The following is a 15,806-nucleotide window of genomic DNA, read 5'->3' as shown; positions in this document are numbered from 1 at the left end:
TGGTCTGAAGATCTGGCAGCAGCTCACGCAAAAGTATAGAGTTACAGAAAAGACTAAAGCGTCAGCTAAGATACACCAGCATATCTTAGCATAGCACAAGAGCCCACCATTTAGACATAATACTCCCAGATAAAACATTAACAGTATACCCAAATACTCAAAAAATTTGAAAGACAGCCAGTCAGCCTCCATCCTTTTCTGACAAATGGGCAGACTGAGTAAAATTCCATCAGTACACAGAGGAAAAGCAGAAACCTGCAGAATAAAGAAAAGCTGGCTAAAGCAGAAATAGCTACAGCAGGAAACAGTGTCTTTAGAAACCACAGACCGATCACAGTCTGACATGAATTGTTAAAGATAAGTGAATTTAAACATAACAGATCAATAACTGCAGCACAGGATAATGGTTCCCAGGCAGCGCAGAAGCCGCCCCAGTACAAAACAGATCATGCACATTTTAAAACAATTTCTTATTCAGTGCTACATCTCACTGCTAGACAAAAGTCATATCTAAACACCTGCACTCTACACTGGTCTGACTGCATAGAGTTTACACCAGCTCCAATTGATTCCAAATGCTGTAGCAAGACTGATAGAAGGTTGTAAGTGATGTTACCACATTACAATTTTTGCACAAAAAAAAAAAAACTTTCACTAGCTACCAGTACAATACAGTGCTAAATTTAAAACTATGTCTGATCTTCAAGGCTCTTAAAGGAAATGGCCCACGGTAATTCAAGGTCACTAAGATCCTTCCAAGGCGTATCCCTAATCACATCCTCTCCAAAGGGCATCACACGATGTGCTACCCGCTAGTGAGTCTTCTATAGAGTAGCCCCCACACTCTGAAATGCTCTCCTTGAAAGTCTTGAATTACGAGAAGCCTCTCTCTACTTCAGAAAGCAAGTGAAAGCTTGGCTCTTTGACCAGGCCTTTAATGGAAGAACTAACTTGCTAGTCACACACACAGTAACACCATAAGAATATCCATACTGGGTCAGACCAATGGTCCATCTAGCTCAGTATCCTGCTTCCAACAGTGGCCAATCCACGTCACAAGGACCTGGCAGAAACCCAGTTAGTAGCAACATTCCATCTACCAATCCCAGGGCAAGCAATGGATTCTCCCATGTCCATCTCAATAACAAACTATAGATTTTTCCTCCAAGAACTTGTGGTAACAGCAGTTAGTGTATCTGGGCATCCTCCATCAGCGGTTCCAGAGCTTAGCTATTCTTTGAGTGAAAAAATATTTGCTCCTTTAGCGGGATTTGCTTATCCAGTACTACCCCAGCTGATATAATATTCAAGCACCTTTCTGACCTCATGTGCAACATTCTTGAAACTAGTTCCCTTATTTTCTAACACCTCTTCCTCCATCTTATCTACAGAGTCCATCTTTGCTTACACCCTATGCTATTACAATTTTTATTACATATTATGTTGACAATGTAGCATACTGTGCCATATCTTGTATTTGAATATTTTTACTGCTATAATTTTCATGGTTTAACAGATTAAGAATGTTTTTTTGTTTTGTTAGGGAAGCGAGTAGAATTGTGGACATAAAAAAATGCTTAAGTTATAGCTTTTGTCTATCAAAGGTCAAAGACCCCACAATACATTTATAATTTCAAAATAAGACCCTAAAACTCCCTTGTTCAAAATAATCCCCTTCAACACAAAAATCAAAGTGATGGCTGGATGTTTATAATACAGTTAAACCACTATCTGTAAATTGACAAAATAAATCCACATTAAAAAAAAAAAACAAAAAAAAAAAAAACTTAGAGCCCTGTTTACTAATGTGCATTAATGTTTTTAGCACGCACTAATGCTAAAGACAGAACATAAGTGTCTCTAGCATTAGCGTGCGCTAAAACACTAGCATGACTACAGTGTTGCTTAGTAAACAGGGCCCTTACGCATTCAAACTTGTTAACCAAGTCCGTGGAACACTTCCCTACAAGAGCCCCTTGTTCTGTTGGGCTTGCTGCATCTTACTTTAGCCAAACAGTGAAACAGAAGCAATAGTGTATAAAGGGCGCAAATTGAATCATGGAGAAAGCTTCAGTAATAATCAAAATGTTTACAACAAAATCAAAGAGGGAGATAGAAAAAATCCACAATTAACAAGATTAATTCCAGACATTGGTGGAAATATCAAATGCTTTTGTTCCTTCACTATGAGTCACACGGTCCCAAAGCCTTGGAAACATGACCCAGAACTCAGTTTGCAGATCTATCTACACTGGCACATATGAAAGGAATCTTTTACTTCAGTTTACTGGGCCTCTAGCTCACTGCACTGTCATCAGGAATTAGACCTATTAGAACTGCTACTGTAACCTTCCTTTTAAAATGAGATTCCTCAGCAGTCAGAGCAACAGACTGAGAACCAGGAAGTTAGGGTTCAAATTCTTCTGATGCTAGCCATGACCCCAGGCAGTCTTTTGTCTTTTATTCATTAAAATGGGGCCTGTGATGTGCTTTAGGAGGAGGTCCGTTTCATTTGTGGAGAGCCCCATAAGAGCACAGGCTGTTCCCCTACGTTAGATGATAATTATTCTGGCAGGCCTGTATTGCTAGCTCTGCGGTGACTTGGTTCTCCATGAAGGATAGGTTTGGGTTGTTTTTTTCTAGATTATGAGGCATGGTTCTTTCTATTTGAGGTAAGAGCAATGAGGGCTGTTTAGGGGAAAGGGGGGGGGGGGGGGGGAGTTGTAGACCGGGATGATATACATCTTTCTGATGGTTTGTTTACTATCTGGTTCTTAGTTCACTTATTCCTGGTTTATTATTGACATATATATTAGTCCTTTCAACTGATATGTGGAGGGGGGAATGGGGAAGGATAAGTTTGTAACATTAGTCCCCAGGACTAATGTCAGGAAGTATTTTTCCTTTTTCCACAGAGAGAGTGGTGGATATGTGGAATGCCCTCCTGCGGAAGGCGGTGGCGATGAAAACGGTAATGGAATTCAAACATGCATGGGATAAACACAAAGGAATCCTGTTTAGAAGGAATGGTTCCGTGGAATCTTAGTGGAGATTGGGTGGTGACGCCAGTAATTGGGAAACAAAACGGGAGCTGGGCAGAATCCTACGGTCTATGCCCTGATCATGACTGAATAGATAGGGATAAATTTTAAGGGGCTTCGATGTTAGCTTCAGCACTTAGTACAAGAACAGTACTGGGCAGACTTCTAGTCTGTGCCCTGAGAACAGAAAGGAGAAATCAAACTTGAGTATCACAAACCATATAAAATGATTTTATCTTGTTGGGCAGACTGGATTTACTATGTTCCTATATGTTACTATGATATGATCAAAATTAAGAAAAACGTTGTTTGCTTGACTGTTTGATGTTTTCAATAAAAAGATTAAACACATAAAATGGGACCTGTGGTAAATGTGCATTTATGCATGGTAGAATACCTACTGAACCCAAATGTAATGTACCTCAAGTTACCAGTGAAAAAGTTCTACTTTAATACCAAATAAAATAACTCCCTGTCCCTCCAACCACTAAAAGCTGGTTGGTTCTTTGCCTACCTTTCACCCTACCCCCCCCTCCCCTTACACCAGCTCTTTAGTTTACAGAAGTCAGTTCCTCAACCTACTATCTCTAAAAACCACTCCCATACAAGTTCCTCATTCTATTAACTTTGAGAAACTCTTGTACATACCGTTAACTCCAGCCCAAGCAGTGGATTGTGGAACAAAAGTAATGTTCCTTACTTCCAACAGCACCACTTTATTCCAATAATTTTCCAATTTAAACAGCCAGTGCATCATGGGTAATTTAATATTGTACTTTAAAAAAATAAATTAAAAGCTCTTTTTATTAAAGTATAAGAAGCTAACTTTCAATATTCATCAATTTCCCTACTTTTCAGAACTTCAGAATATGAACGTTGGCATCTCGCACAAGGTACCAGATGGCTTTTTTCAAGATAGCCAATCCTGGCTTTCGCTTACTGTATGTTGCAACTTCTGTCATGAAATTAACAACCAGTTTGAACACAAAAAGCAACAATTGTATGAACTGGCACCTCAGTGTAGGTACCCCAATGCCAGTGCCAAGATTCCATTATAGAATACTAGCATAGAGTCAGCGTTGGCGCAGCCTCCTACGCCAGGTCAATGGCAGGTGTTAAGTCAGCACACCTAGATGCACCAAGTGATACATGCAATTTATACTATTCAAGTTGAATATTTGATATACCACCCTTAGAGAATTCTTCAGAGCTGTTTACACAAAATATAATAGGAAAGGAAATACAATGTGTTATAGGAAAAAGTTAATGAGAGATCCAGAGCAGTCTTATCTCATTGCAGTTAACTAACAGGCACAAAGTCAGCAAAGGTGAGACACAAAAACATCTTAAAAACAGAAGGGATTAGGCAAGATTTACACTTAAATGCTCTAAGCGCAGCATAGTTGGGAAGGCATTCCAGAGAGAGAGGCAAAATACACTAGAAGTACAACTCTGCCTGAACCCAAGTAAAACCGAGCTTCTATGGGTCCCTAACACAAGTGGAGACATTCCTAACATCAAAATCACCTTCCCCACTCATGATACCTACACTGACTACATAGTTTGTAACCTTTAGATTGTAAGCTCTTTTGAGCAGGGACGGTCCTTCCCCATGTTAAACTTGTACAGCGCTGCGTAACCCTGGCAGCGCTATAGAAATGCTAAGTACTTAGTAGTAGTAGTAGTTTTGGGAAATATGAACTCCCCCTCAAATCACAAGTCAGGAACCCTGGAATACAGCTCAATTCAACAGTTACTCTGATCCCCCAAATCCAAGCACCCTTCAAGAGCAGCTTCTATCACCTGCAACAACCATGCTGCCTGTCTCCTTACATTGAAAAGGCAAGCCTCGCCTCAGCTGTGCATGCCATGATATCATCAAGACTGGGTTACTGTAATGCACTCTACACTGGTCTGACCAAAAAGGGTTTGCACCAGCAAGACTAAAAGAAGGTTGTAGGTGATGTGACCATATCATACCATTTTTGCATAAACTTCACCGGCTACCAGTACAATACAGAGCCAAATTTAAAACTCTGTTTGATCTTCAAGATCCTTAAAGGAAATGGCCCAGAGTACTAGAATAGGCTCTCCTTCTACACATCTTCAAGGTCACTAATTTCTCTAACCACACCCTCTCCAAAGGCATCACACGATGTGATCCCCTCCCCCCCCAGTGAGCCTTCTCTGGAGTAGCCCCCACACCCTGGAATGCTTCGCTCAACACAACACTCTCTCTACTTCAGGAAGCAAGGGAGAGCTTGGCTCTTCAACCAGGTCTTTAATGGAAGTAGTAACTAACATAAGGAGTGACGCAGGCTGCACATACTGCAGCAGGACATGTTTACCCACTTTTACCAGAGATAACATTTTGTCATCTCTCTGACCTCATGCGCAACTTAACTGTCACCTTATTTTCCAACTCCTTTTACCTATCTATATGCTCCTTTGTTTATACCCAATGATGTCTATCAAAATATTTTATTACATACTGTGTTGACATTGTAAATAGTGTACTACCACAAAAATACCTAAATAGGGACCACTGCTGATCTATTCTAATTCTAATGTTGTATTACCACGTGGTGTTCAAAATATTCTGCTTCAAACAACTGCAGCTGGTTATAAATCACACTTGTTTATTCTTACTTTTATTAAGAGGACCTCAAATCTTCCCAGCTTCGCTGTTCTATTCAGAACTCATTTGCATGATATTTTCTTACATGCGCTCAAGCTGTTTTTTGAAAGTATTTATTATCACTGGTCCTGTATTTACTATCAAAATCTTTCAGAGGTCAGGTTTCTTACGTCACTGAAAAAAACTCCCAATCCGAGAAAAATTAGTGACTCCTGCCCTCTGAAAAACAGCTTCCCCTTGTACCAAGCAGAATATTTTCTGCAACTGATTCTGTCATTCATTTACATTTGAATACAGTTAAATGCAGTGCTCAATCTTCACATTATCCAATCCAGCTTTTCTCTCTTCCCTTAAATCTTTAGCATTTCCTTTGTGAATCTCTATAATCCAACCCAAACTGAAACAGTCTGTACTTAGCTTCAGCTACAAGCTGCACCTATCACTGCTTATTTCCTCTTTCCCATTGTGATGTTCTCTAATTCCTTCTGTCCCTTCAACAAGAACATCTCGTTTCGCTGCTCTCACTGCTGTGTTAGGAAGGAAACACTATCTGACATCCTCCTTGCCATACTTGATATTATTTGAATATTTTTACTGCTGCAATTGTCTATTGCTTATGTTTGACTTGCTGTACACCACTACCTTAAGTGAATGCCTTCAAAGGTGGTAAATAAATCTTACAAATAACTACACTGTAGAACAGCTATTCCCAACCTAGTCCTCTGGGCACACCTAGTCCCTTCAGGTTTTCTGGATATCCACAATGAATATGCACGAGATAGATTTGCATGCACACCATTAATTACATGCAAATCTAACTCAAATATATATTGCGGATATCTTGAAAACCCGACGGGACTAATTGTACCCAGAGGACTGGGTTGGGACTGGCTGCTGTAGAACCTTGTTGCCAGAGGATGCCCTGTTTGTCCTCAGATTGTAAACTCCGTTGAGTGGGGACTGCCTCTTCATGATCAAGTGTACAGCGCTGCATAGTAGCGCTATAGAAAAGATAAGTAGTAACAGGTGACCACGTCTTGCCCCATCCTTGGCCACCTTTAAATCTAGACTGAAAGGCCACCTCTTTAACATTGCTTTTGACTCGTAACCACTCGCCTCCACCTACCCTCCTCTCTTCCTTCCCGTTCACATTAATTGATTTGCAGGCAACAGCAGAGCGATCTGCTGCTGCCTGTAGCGCTTTCACACGGAGGTGAGAGGCGCTGTCAGGTCAGTGCAGGGGGCCCAGCACGGAGGAGGGTACCTGGACATGGGGGGGAGGGGGAGGCCAAGGGAAAGAAGAGGGTCGCTGGATATGGGGGGGGGGGGGGGAGCATCGGTGGACGGGGTGGGGCCAGGGGAGAAAGGCGGGCTGCAATACTCGCCCGTTTTTACGGGCTTAACGGCTATATAACATACCACCTTGCTGAGACCTATTACTACTATTTAGCATTTCTGACCTGTGTCTAGACTAACACAAGAACCTACTCCATAAGATTAAACCACATTAACGGTAAAAGCCTTAAGACATGCGTTCACCGCTCCCGCTCACAGAACAAGTGGTTTGACCCTGGGCCGATTTTTAACGTTTAACCGGGACGGAATGAAGTGACAGAAGCTCCACTAACTCCGCTGGCTCGCTCCAAACACCCACCTCCACTTCAGTCCCGCTACCTAAACCCCGAATTCGCTTCTCTTTACCACAGCGACAGCCCCACCCAGCTTACCTCGCCCTACGCTCTCCGGTTTTTAGCCCTGTTACTTCCGGCAGGAAATTCCCAACACCCTCAGCGTCCTGAAATACGTCACGTCCGCCGAAGACACGCCCAACTACCAGTAGTACCACTTAAGGGAAGGAGCGCACGAGGAACTTCCCGGAAGGAGAGGGCGGAGCTGATCGAGAAAGAGCACCGACAATAAAGCTAACAAAACTTGTAATTACAGGGGCAAGTTCTCCAGATAGGGTACTTTTCAGCATACCATGATGGGAATTAATTCCCTCCTAAGGCAGGGTACGTGGAGTAAGATTTCCGCCTCAAAGTTATTATACCTAACGGTCGCCTCGCGTGCTGTGCTTGGAGGGGCGTGGCTTCTCAGTATCCAACAACATCCTTTTTAGGCATTGAGAATGTACTGCGCCTTCTGATTGGCTGACATATGGGGCACAGATCACAGCCACCCCCCCCCCCCTCACCGGTGTTTATTTTAAGATCTCAAATTCACATAACTTTATTGGTATAATTGTGTAGCAACGTCAGATCCTTATGGTACAAAGAATCTTCGTACCTGTCTGTGTTCTCCCCTCCCTATGCTGTCCTTATGTGTTCTGATGCTCCTACTACCCCCACCCCATTGACAGGCCAAATGCACTACATTGCTCTACAACCTAGCTGTCAAAACATGGAACAAAAAAGAAGGGAAAATGTGTTGGCTGTATAATTATTTGATTTTTTTTTTTTAATCCATTAATTTTTATTGAATTTTGAGTAGAGGAGTGTGGTAGCCGTGTTAGTCCACTCTTAAGGTTATCAATAGAAATCAAACAAAATAAAACATGGAAAAAAAATAAGATGATACCTTTTTTATTGGACATAACTTAATACATTTCTTGATTAGCTTTCGAAGGTTGCCCTTCTTCGTCAGATCGGAAATAAGCAAATGTGCTAGCTGACAGTGTATATAAGTGAAAACATTCAAGCATTACTATGACAGTCTGACGGTGGGAGGAGGGGGGTGGGTAGGAGGTATGCATGGGGACATCAAAGCATATCATTGATATTCTAACAGGGTGGGTGTGGATAGGTGAGGGGAGGGTGATCAACAGAGACATACAGCTTTATGGTTTATAATGGGCCATAAAGCTGTATGTCTCTGTTGATCACCCCACCCCTCACCTATCCACACACATCCTGTTAGAATATCAATGATATGCTTTGATGTCCCCATGGATACCTCCTACCCACCCCCATCCTCCCACCCTGTCAGACTGTCATAGTAATGCTTGAATGTTTTCACTTATATACACTGTCAGCTAGCACATTTGCTTATTTCCAATCTGACGAAGAAGGGCAACCTTCGAAAGCTAATCAAGAAATGTATTAAGTTATGTCCAATAAAAAAGGTATCATCTTATTTTCTTTTCCATGTTTTATTTTGTTTGATTTCTATTGAATTTTGTAAATGACAAGTTGTCAGCAATAATAACATGTAAAATTAATTATCATTTTTGTCGCCCTGCAGCAAATACTCATTTAAATTGTCTAAATAGGGTATTAAAGCCTTTTTATAAGGTTATTTCATTTTAAATTTCTGTAATTAATTTTACATCTGTTATTATTGCTGACAACTTGTCATTTACAAAATTCAATAAAAAAGGGGATGGGACGACTTCCCTATGAGGAAAGGCTAAAGTGGCTAGGGCTCTTCAGCTTGGAGAAAAGGCGGCTGAGGGGAGATATGATAGAGGTCTATAAAATAATGAGTGGCGTTGAATGGTAGATGTGAAGTGTCTGTTTACGCTTTCCAAAAATACTAGGACTAAGGGGCATGCGATGAAGCTACAATGTAGTAAATTTTAAACGAATTGGAGAAAATCTTTCTTCACTCAACATGTAATTAAACTCTGGAATTCGTTGCCAGAGAATGTGGTAAAGGCGGTTAGCTTAGCGGAGTTTAAAAAAGGTTTGATGGCTTCCTAAAGGAAAAGTCCATAGATCATTATTAAATGGACTTGGGGAAAATCCACTATTTCTGGGGTAAGCAGTATAAAATGTTTTGTACTTTTTTGCGATCTTGCCAGGTATTTGTGACCTGGATTGGCCACTGTTGGCAATACTTATGTACTTATGTATAACCTGGTAAAGGGCTACATAGAATGACAAGATTCCAAATATTTATCCACAGGAGACCAAACTCTAGCAACTGAAATGTCTTTCGTAATTTATCTGCTAAAGACGTTTCAAATTTATAGATTTGTAAAATTAAGTGCCACCAAAACGTAGAATTGAGATTAGAATTGCCTTTCCAATGCATAAGAACCATTTTAAGTGCAGCAGTAACTAAGATATTCAGCAATTTTTGTTGGGAAATATCTAACTGATCTTGAAATAATATAGAACCAAATATGATAATGGAAGCTGTGATTGAACCCTGTGCAGGAAGAATTTTTGTTATAAAGGACCATATTTGGCACCAAAAGTCATAAATTAATCTGCATTCAAAAATCATATGAAGTAGGGTGCCTGGGTGTGAGCAACAGGACCAACATTTATTATTAGTGGAGAGTCCCGCAACAGCCATTTTATATGGAGTCCAAATTGCCCTATGTGGAAAGAAATATAATGATTGTATGTAACTGGCTGATACTATAGGTCTATTTATCTTAGACCAGAGATAGGCCCATTGTTGAGTTGTAATATGGGTTTGAAGATCATTTTCCCAAACTGAATATAGACTGAGTTTGCTGTTTGTGCTTTTTTGTATAAAATATTTGTATAATGGCAAATGTTAGAGAGGAAATCATGTATAGAAGGAGAATTTATACTTAAATTGGAGAGTAATTTGTTATGAGTTAAGCAGTGTTTAATCTGTATCCATTTAAAATATTGGTTGGCAGGCAAAGAAAAATTAGAACATAATTCTTCAAAAGGTGTAACAGCATTGCAAGAAAATACATGAGCTATTGTCCATATTCCACATTTAGACCATGCATCCCAATGTATGAGTAGATTATTAATTTTGATTAAGGGATTACCCCATAAAGTGGAGTGGAGTGAAATATTACTTGGAATTTCCATATAACTATCAAGCTTATGGAGGCATGAAAATGAAGAGAGAGTTATATCATTACATTTCAGTTGTTTTGGTAGAAACATTGGTAGAAAATTGGAGTTTATTTTTTTGTTACATTTGTACCCTGTGCTTTCCCACTCATGGCAGGCTCAATGTGGCTTATATGGGGCAATGGAGGGTTAAGTGACTTGCCCAGAGTTACAAGGAGCTGCCTGTGCCTGAAGTGGGAATCAAACTCAGTTCCCTAGGACCAAAGTCCACCACCCTAACCACTAGGCCACTCCTCCATAAGGATTGTTCTAATGATAACCATATTGGAGAATAATATAAAGGTTTTATAAACCAATATGATGCTTGTTGTAAAATAAATGCTTTATGATAAACGAAAAAATCTGGGAAGAGGACACCAGCCTTTTCTTTGGTGTTTTTGAGAGTTTGCAAAGCAATTTTGGGATGTGGAGGAGTGGCCTAGTGGTTAAGTGGTGGGCTTTGGTCCTGAGGAACTGAGTTTGATTCCCACTTCAGGCACAGGCAGCTCCTTGTGACTCTGGGCAAGTCACTTAACCCTCCATTGCCCCATGTAAGCTGCATTGAGCCTGCCATGAGTGGGAAAGCGCAGGGTACAAATGTAACAAAAATAAAATAGATACTATTGGAGATTCTACAAGGAATGTTGCTACTATTGGAGATTCTACATGGAATGTTGCTACTATTGAGATTCTGTTGCTACTATTGGAGATTCTACATGGAATGTTGCTATTCCACTAGCAACATTCCATGTAGAAGGCTGCGCAGGCTTCTGTTTCTGTGAGTCTGATGTCCTGCACATACATGCAGGACGTCAGACTCACAGAAGCAGAAGCCTGCGCAGCCACATTGGTGATCTGCAAGGGCCGACTTCTACATGGAATGTTGCTAGTGGAATAGCAACATTCCATGTAGAATCTCAAACAGTAGCAACAGTGGAGGAGTGGCCTAGTGGTTAGGGTGGTGGACTTTGGTCCTGAGGAACTGAGTTTGATTCCCACTTCAGGCACAGGCAGCTCCTTGTGACTCTGGGCAAGTCACTTAACCCTCCATTGCCCCATGTAAGCCGCATTGAGCCTGCCATGAGTGGGAAAGTGCGGGGTACAAATGTAATAAAAAAAATCTATTTGAGAATAAAAGGACTTAGGGAGAAGTATAGGCAACATACTACGTATAAAGTTAATTTTGGGCATCAACATCATTTTAATTGTGTCTAGCCAACCCTACAATGAAAGGTGCAAAGGATTCCAGGAATTAGATAAAATTTTAATCATCTCTAGAATGCCTTTTCTGTTTAAATCAAGTGTTTCTTCCAGAGTGGAGCAGATATTAATGCCTAGTGATCGGGTGTATTTGGACGACCATATCAGACCATGCGGCAATATCATCTCAGGGGTTGCATGCATATTAAGAGGGAGAACTTCCGTTTTTTGTTTGTTAATTTTATAGCCCGAAAGAGTATTCAGAGATAAGATGGAACAAAGTAGTCAGGGAAGAGTTAGGATTTGATAGGAATAACATTATGTCATCTGCATATGTAGAAATGTTAACTTCTAGATTTCCAATAGAAATACCAGTGATATTTGTATTATCTCTAATTGCTATAAGAAATGGTTCTAGAGCTATGTTGAATAGGAGAGGGGACAGCGGGCAACATGTGCCTCTTTCTAGTTGTATAATGTTCGAGAGAGTATTATTTATCAGTATATGTGCAATTGGGTTATAATATAGTAATTCAACCTGATTAATAAAAAGATCTGGAGCTCCAAACCATTCAAGAGCTTTAATCCAAAAAGGCCATTCTATTCTATCAAATGCCTTCTCTGAATCTATGGAAAGAGCAATAATAGGATATGATTTTGTTTTGGCTAAAATAGAAATGTGGTGAAAAGAGTCTTGAATTGTCTGTAATAAGATGATGAGGCATGAAGCCCACTTGATTTTGAAGGAATAATATATCTACATCCAGGATAATTAAAGGAATTTGGAGGGTGAACATCCTAATACAGGAACATTGATAAATTTACTAGTAGGATTCCCCATCCAGAAGACCTTACCTACTAAATGTTGAAATGTGTTGCATGTTGTTGTTGTTGTCTTTGGAAGTGATAGAGAGATATGATGTTATAGATGGTTTATTTTTTTTAGACCACTGTATTCCCCTCCTTCACAGAGACATGAGTGACTCCATAGATTACACACTAGCCATGTTTGCAGTTTTCAGCTGTGTGATCCTAATGATTGGGTCTGCCTCTCAGTACACATTTAACAATCAAGTTTACCTCATTTAGGGTTTCTTTTAGAAAGCCATGTTAGCGATTCCTGCAAAGCAAATGAGAGGAAGCCCATTCAGTTCCTATGGGCTTCCTCTCATTTGCCATACGGGAATCACTTGCGTGGCTGTGTAAAAGAGACCCTAATTGTATTTGGTTTATTCTTGGTTATTTTACTATTGTTATGCTGTTAACAAAATTGTATGTTTTATGTTAAACTGTACCTGCTGTACACCGCCTTGGGCAAATCTCTTTATAAAGGCGGTTAATAAATCCCAATAAATAAATAATCATAGGTTTTACTGCATAAGAACATAAGAATTGCCATGCTGGGTCAGACTGAGGTCCATCTAGTCCAGTATCCTGCCGCCAATGGCGGCCAGTCCAAGTCACAAGAACCTGGCAGAATCCTACAAAGTAACAAGATTCTTTGCTACCGATCCCAGGAATAAGCAGTGGCTTCCCCATGTCCACCTCAATAGCAGCTCGTGAACTTTTCTTCCAGGATCTTCTCCAAACCTTCTTTAAACTCAGAAATGCTAACTGATTTTACCACATTGTTTGGCAACAAGTTCCAGAGTTCAAGTAATCGATGAGTGAAAAAATATTTTCTCCTATTTGTTTTAAAAGTATTTCCATGCAGCTTCTTGAAGTGTCTCTCTTGTCTTTGTACTGTTTGAAAGAGTGAACAATTGATTCACGTTTACCTGTTCTTCTCCACTCAGGATTTTATAGACCTCTATAGTATCCCCCCCTCAGCCATCTCTTCTCTAGGATGAAGAGCCCTAACGTAGAACATAAGAATAACTATACTGAGTCAGACCAATGGTCCATTTAGCCCAGTATTCTGTTTCTAACAGTGGCCAATCCAGGTTACAAGTACCTGACAGAATCCCAAACAGTAGCAACAAACCATGCTACCAATCCCCTTAATCATTTTGGCTGCCCTTCTTTGAATCTTTTCTAATTACATTGTATCTTTTTTGAGATATGGTGACCAGAATTGTACACAGTAGTCAAGCTGAGGGCCACACTATAGAGAGATACACGGCATTATAATATTCTTTGTCTTATTTCGTATTTCTTTCTTAGTAATTCCTAACCTTCTGTTTGTATTGTGTTGTGCAACTTACATTCCATCTTTAACCTTAAGGATGCAAGGCGGATTACAAAAAAGAAAAAAAATAACATGAAGGGAAGTACAGCATTCTTCCATATTAAAAAGCAAATAAAATTTGCAATCGCTGACTGAAGAGTTACTGTTGGGGAAGGTTGCACAATTATGTGGTTTTTCTGTTCAAGTGGTGGGTTCATTTTCAAGTTTACAGAATAAGGTTATGAAAATGGAAACATTATTTGATGGTATCAGCCTCAGGTTCAATGCCTCTTTGGTCAAGGGGAACCCGAGTCTTCATAACAGGACTGAATCTCTTGAGAATTGTTTGTGTATAAACAATTTAAGATTTCTTGTGTTTCAAGGTCCAAGAGTTTGGAATAGTCTACCAGCGGCTCTGAGATTAATACCTAACCATAGTCTTTTTCGTAAAAATCTAAAATCTTACTTATTTTCTTTGTCAGCGGTTTCATTGTAGGTATTGTAATCCATAATTTGTACATCATATCTGATTGTGATATTATTCTTGTTGTGAACCGCTTTGAAGATTTGTTAAAGCGGTGTAGAAGCCACGGAATAGAATAGAATTAATCCCCTTGTACTAGATGGTTGAAAACTCGTAGCTCAGATCCTGCAACCAGTCATTTATGTCTATGGGGAAAAGCTTAGCAATAATACTGCTAAAAATAATTTAAAACCAGCCCAGCACTATCTGGATAGTGCCAGAGTGGAGTGAGAGGAAAGGGTGGGCATCTTGTCTAACTCTACAGATAAATTATTATTTATTTATTAGGATAAGTACATAAGTACATAAGTAGTGCCATACTGGGAAAGACCAAAGGTCCATCTAGCCCAGCATCCTGTCACCGACAGTGGCCAATCCAGGTCAAGGGCACCTGGCACGCTCCCCAAACGTAAAAACATTCCAGACAAGTTATACCTAAAAATGCGGAATTTTTCCAAGTCCATTTAATAGCGGTCTATGGACTTGTCCTTTAGGAATCTATCTAACCCCTTTTTAAACTCCGTCAAGCTAACCGCCCGTACCACGTTCTCCGGCAACGAATTCCAGAGTCTAATTACACGTTGGGTGAAGAAAAATTTTCTCCGATTTATTTACTGTCTTTTTGAAGGAATTCACTCAAGGCGGTGTACAGTAAGAATAGATCAAACATAAGCAATAAACAATTACAGCAGTAAAAATATTCAAAAACAATACAAAGTATGGCATGGTATACTATTTACAATGTCAACACAATACATAATAGAACATTTTAATTGATAGCGAAGGGTAAAGCAAAGATGTAACATATAGTATAGATAGGTAAGAAAGTAGGAAGAGTTAGAAAGTAAGGTGATTGTTTTAAAGAAAGTTGCACATGAGGTCAGAGAGATGGTTAAATATCTGTTAGGCTAGGAGTGGATAAACATGTCCCGCTGCAGTATGTGCAGCCCGAGTCAATCCTTGTGTGTGTGAGTGAGACTAACAAGTTAGTTACTTCTTCCATTAAAGGCCTGGTTGAAGAGTCAAGCTTTCACTTGCTTCCTAAAGTAGAGATAGTCTTGTGTTAAGCGCAGCCTTTCAGGCAGTGCATTCCAGAGTATGGGGGCTACTCCGGAGAAGGCTCGTTTGCGGGTATCACATCGTGTAATGTCTTTTCGAGAGAGCGTGGTTAGTGAAAGTCCTTGGGAGGACCTTAGTGTCCTTGGCGGTGTGTGGAGGATCATCCTGTTTTTCAGGTACATTTCCTTTCAGGGTCTTGAAGATCAGACATAGAGTTTTAAATTTAGCCCTGTATTGGTAGCCAATGAAGTTTTTGCAAAAATGGTATGACGTGGTCATGTCGCTTGCAACCTTCTATGAGTCTTGCTGCTACATCCTGAATCAACTGGAGCTGGTGCAGGCCCTTTGTAGTCAGACC

At 40.1% G+C, this 15,806-nt stretch overlaps 1 protein-coding gene across 2 annotated transcripts in view; it reads right to left on the bottom strand.

The window, feature by feature from the left end:
• The window catches only part of CAP1 (cyclase associated actin cytoskeleton regulatory protein 1), a 30,197-nt gene extending 22,707 nt beyond the window's left edge, over positions 1–7,490 (bottom strand). The window contains exon 1 of one of the 2 annotated variants that reach the window (XM_030218660.1): positions 7,407–7,490. The gene's annotated coding sequence lies outside the window, so the exon portion shown is untranslated. Of the gene's footprint in view, positions 1–7,333; positions 7,381–7,406 lie in introns of those variants that run through there. The other variant, XM_030218662.1, reaches the window with a different exon arrangement.
• Positions 7,491–15,806: the final 8,316 nt, after the last annotated feature.

The sequence above is a fragment of the Microcaecilia unicolor genome, chromosome 11, assembly GCF_901765095.1.
Source record: "Microcaecilia unicolor chromosome 11, aMicUni1.1, whole genome shotgun sequence".
Taxonomy (NCBI): Eukaryota; Metazoa; Chordata; class Amphibia; order Gymnophiona; family Siphonopidae; genus Microcaecilia; species Microcaecilia unicolor.
Note: the sequence above shows the minus strand (reverse complement) of the source record. Positions and strands in the feature narration are given on the sequence as shown.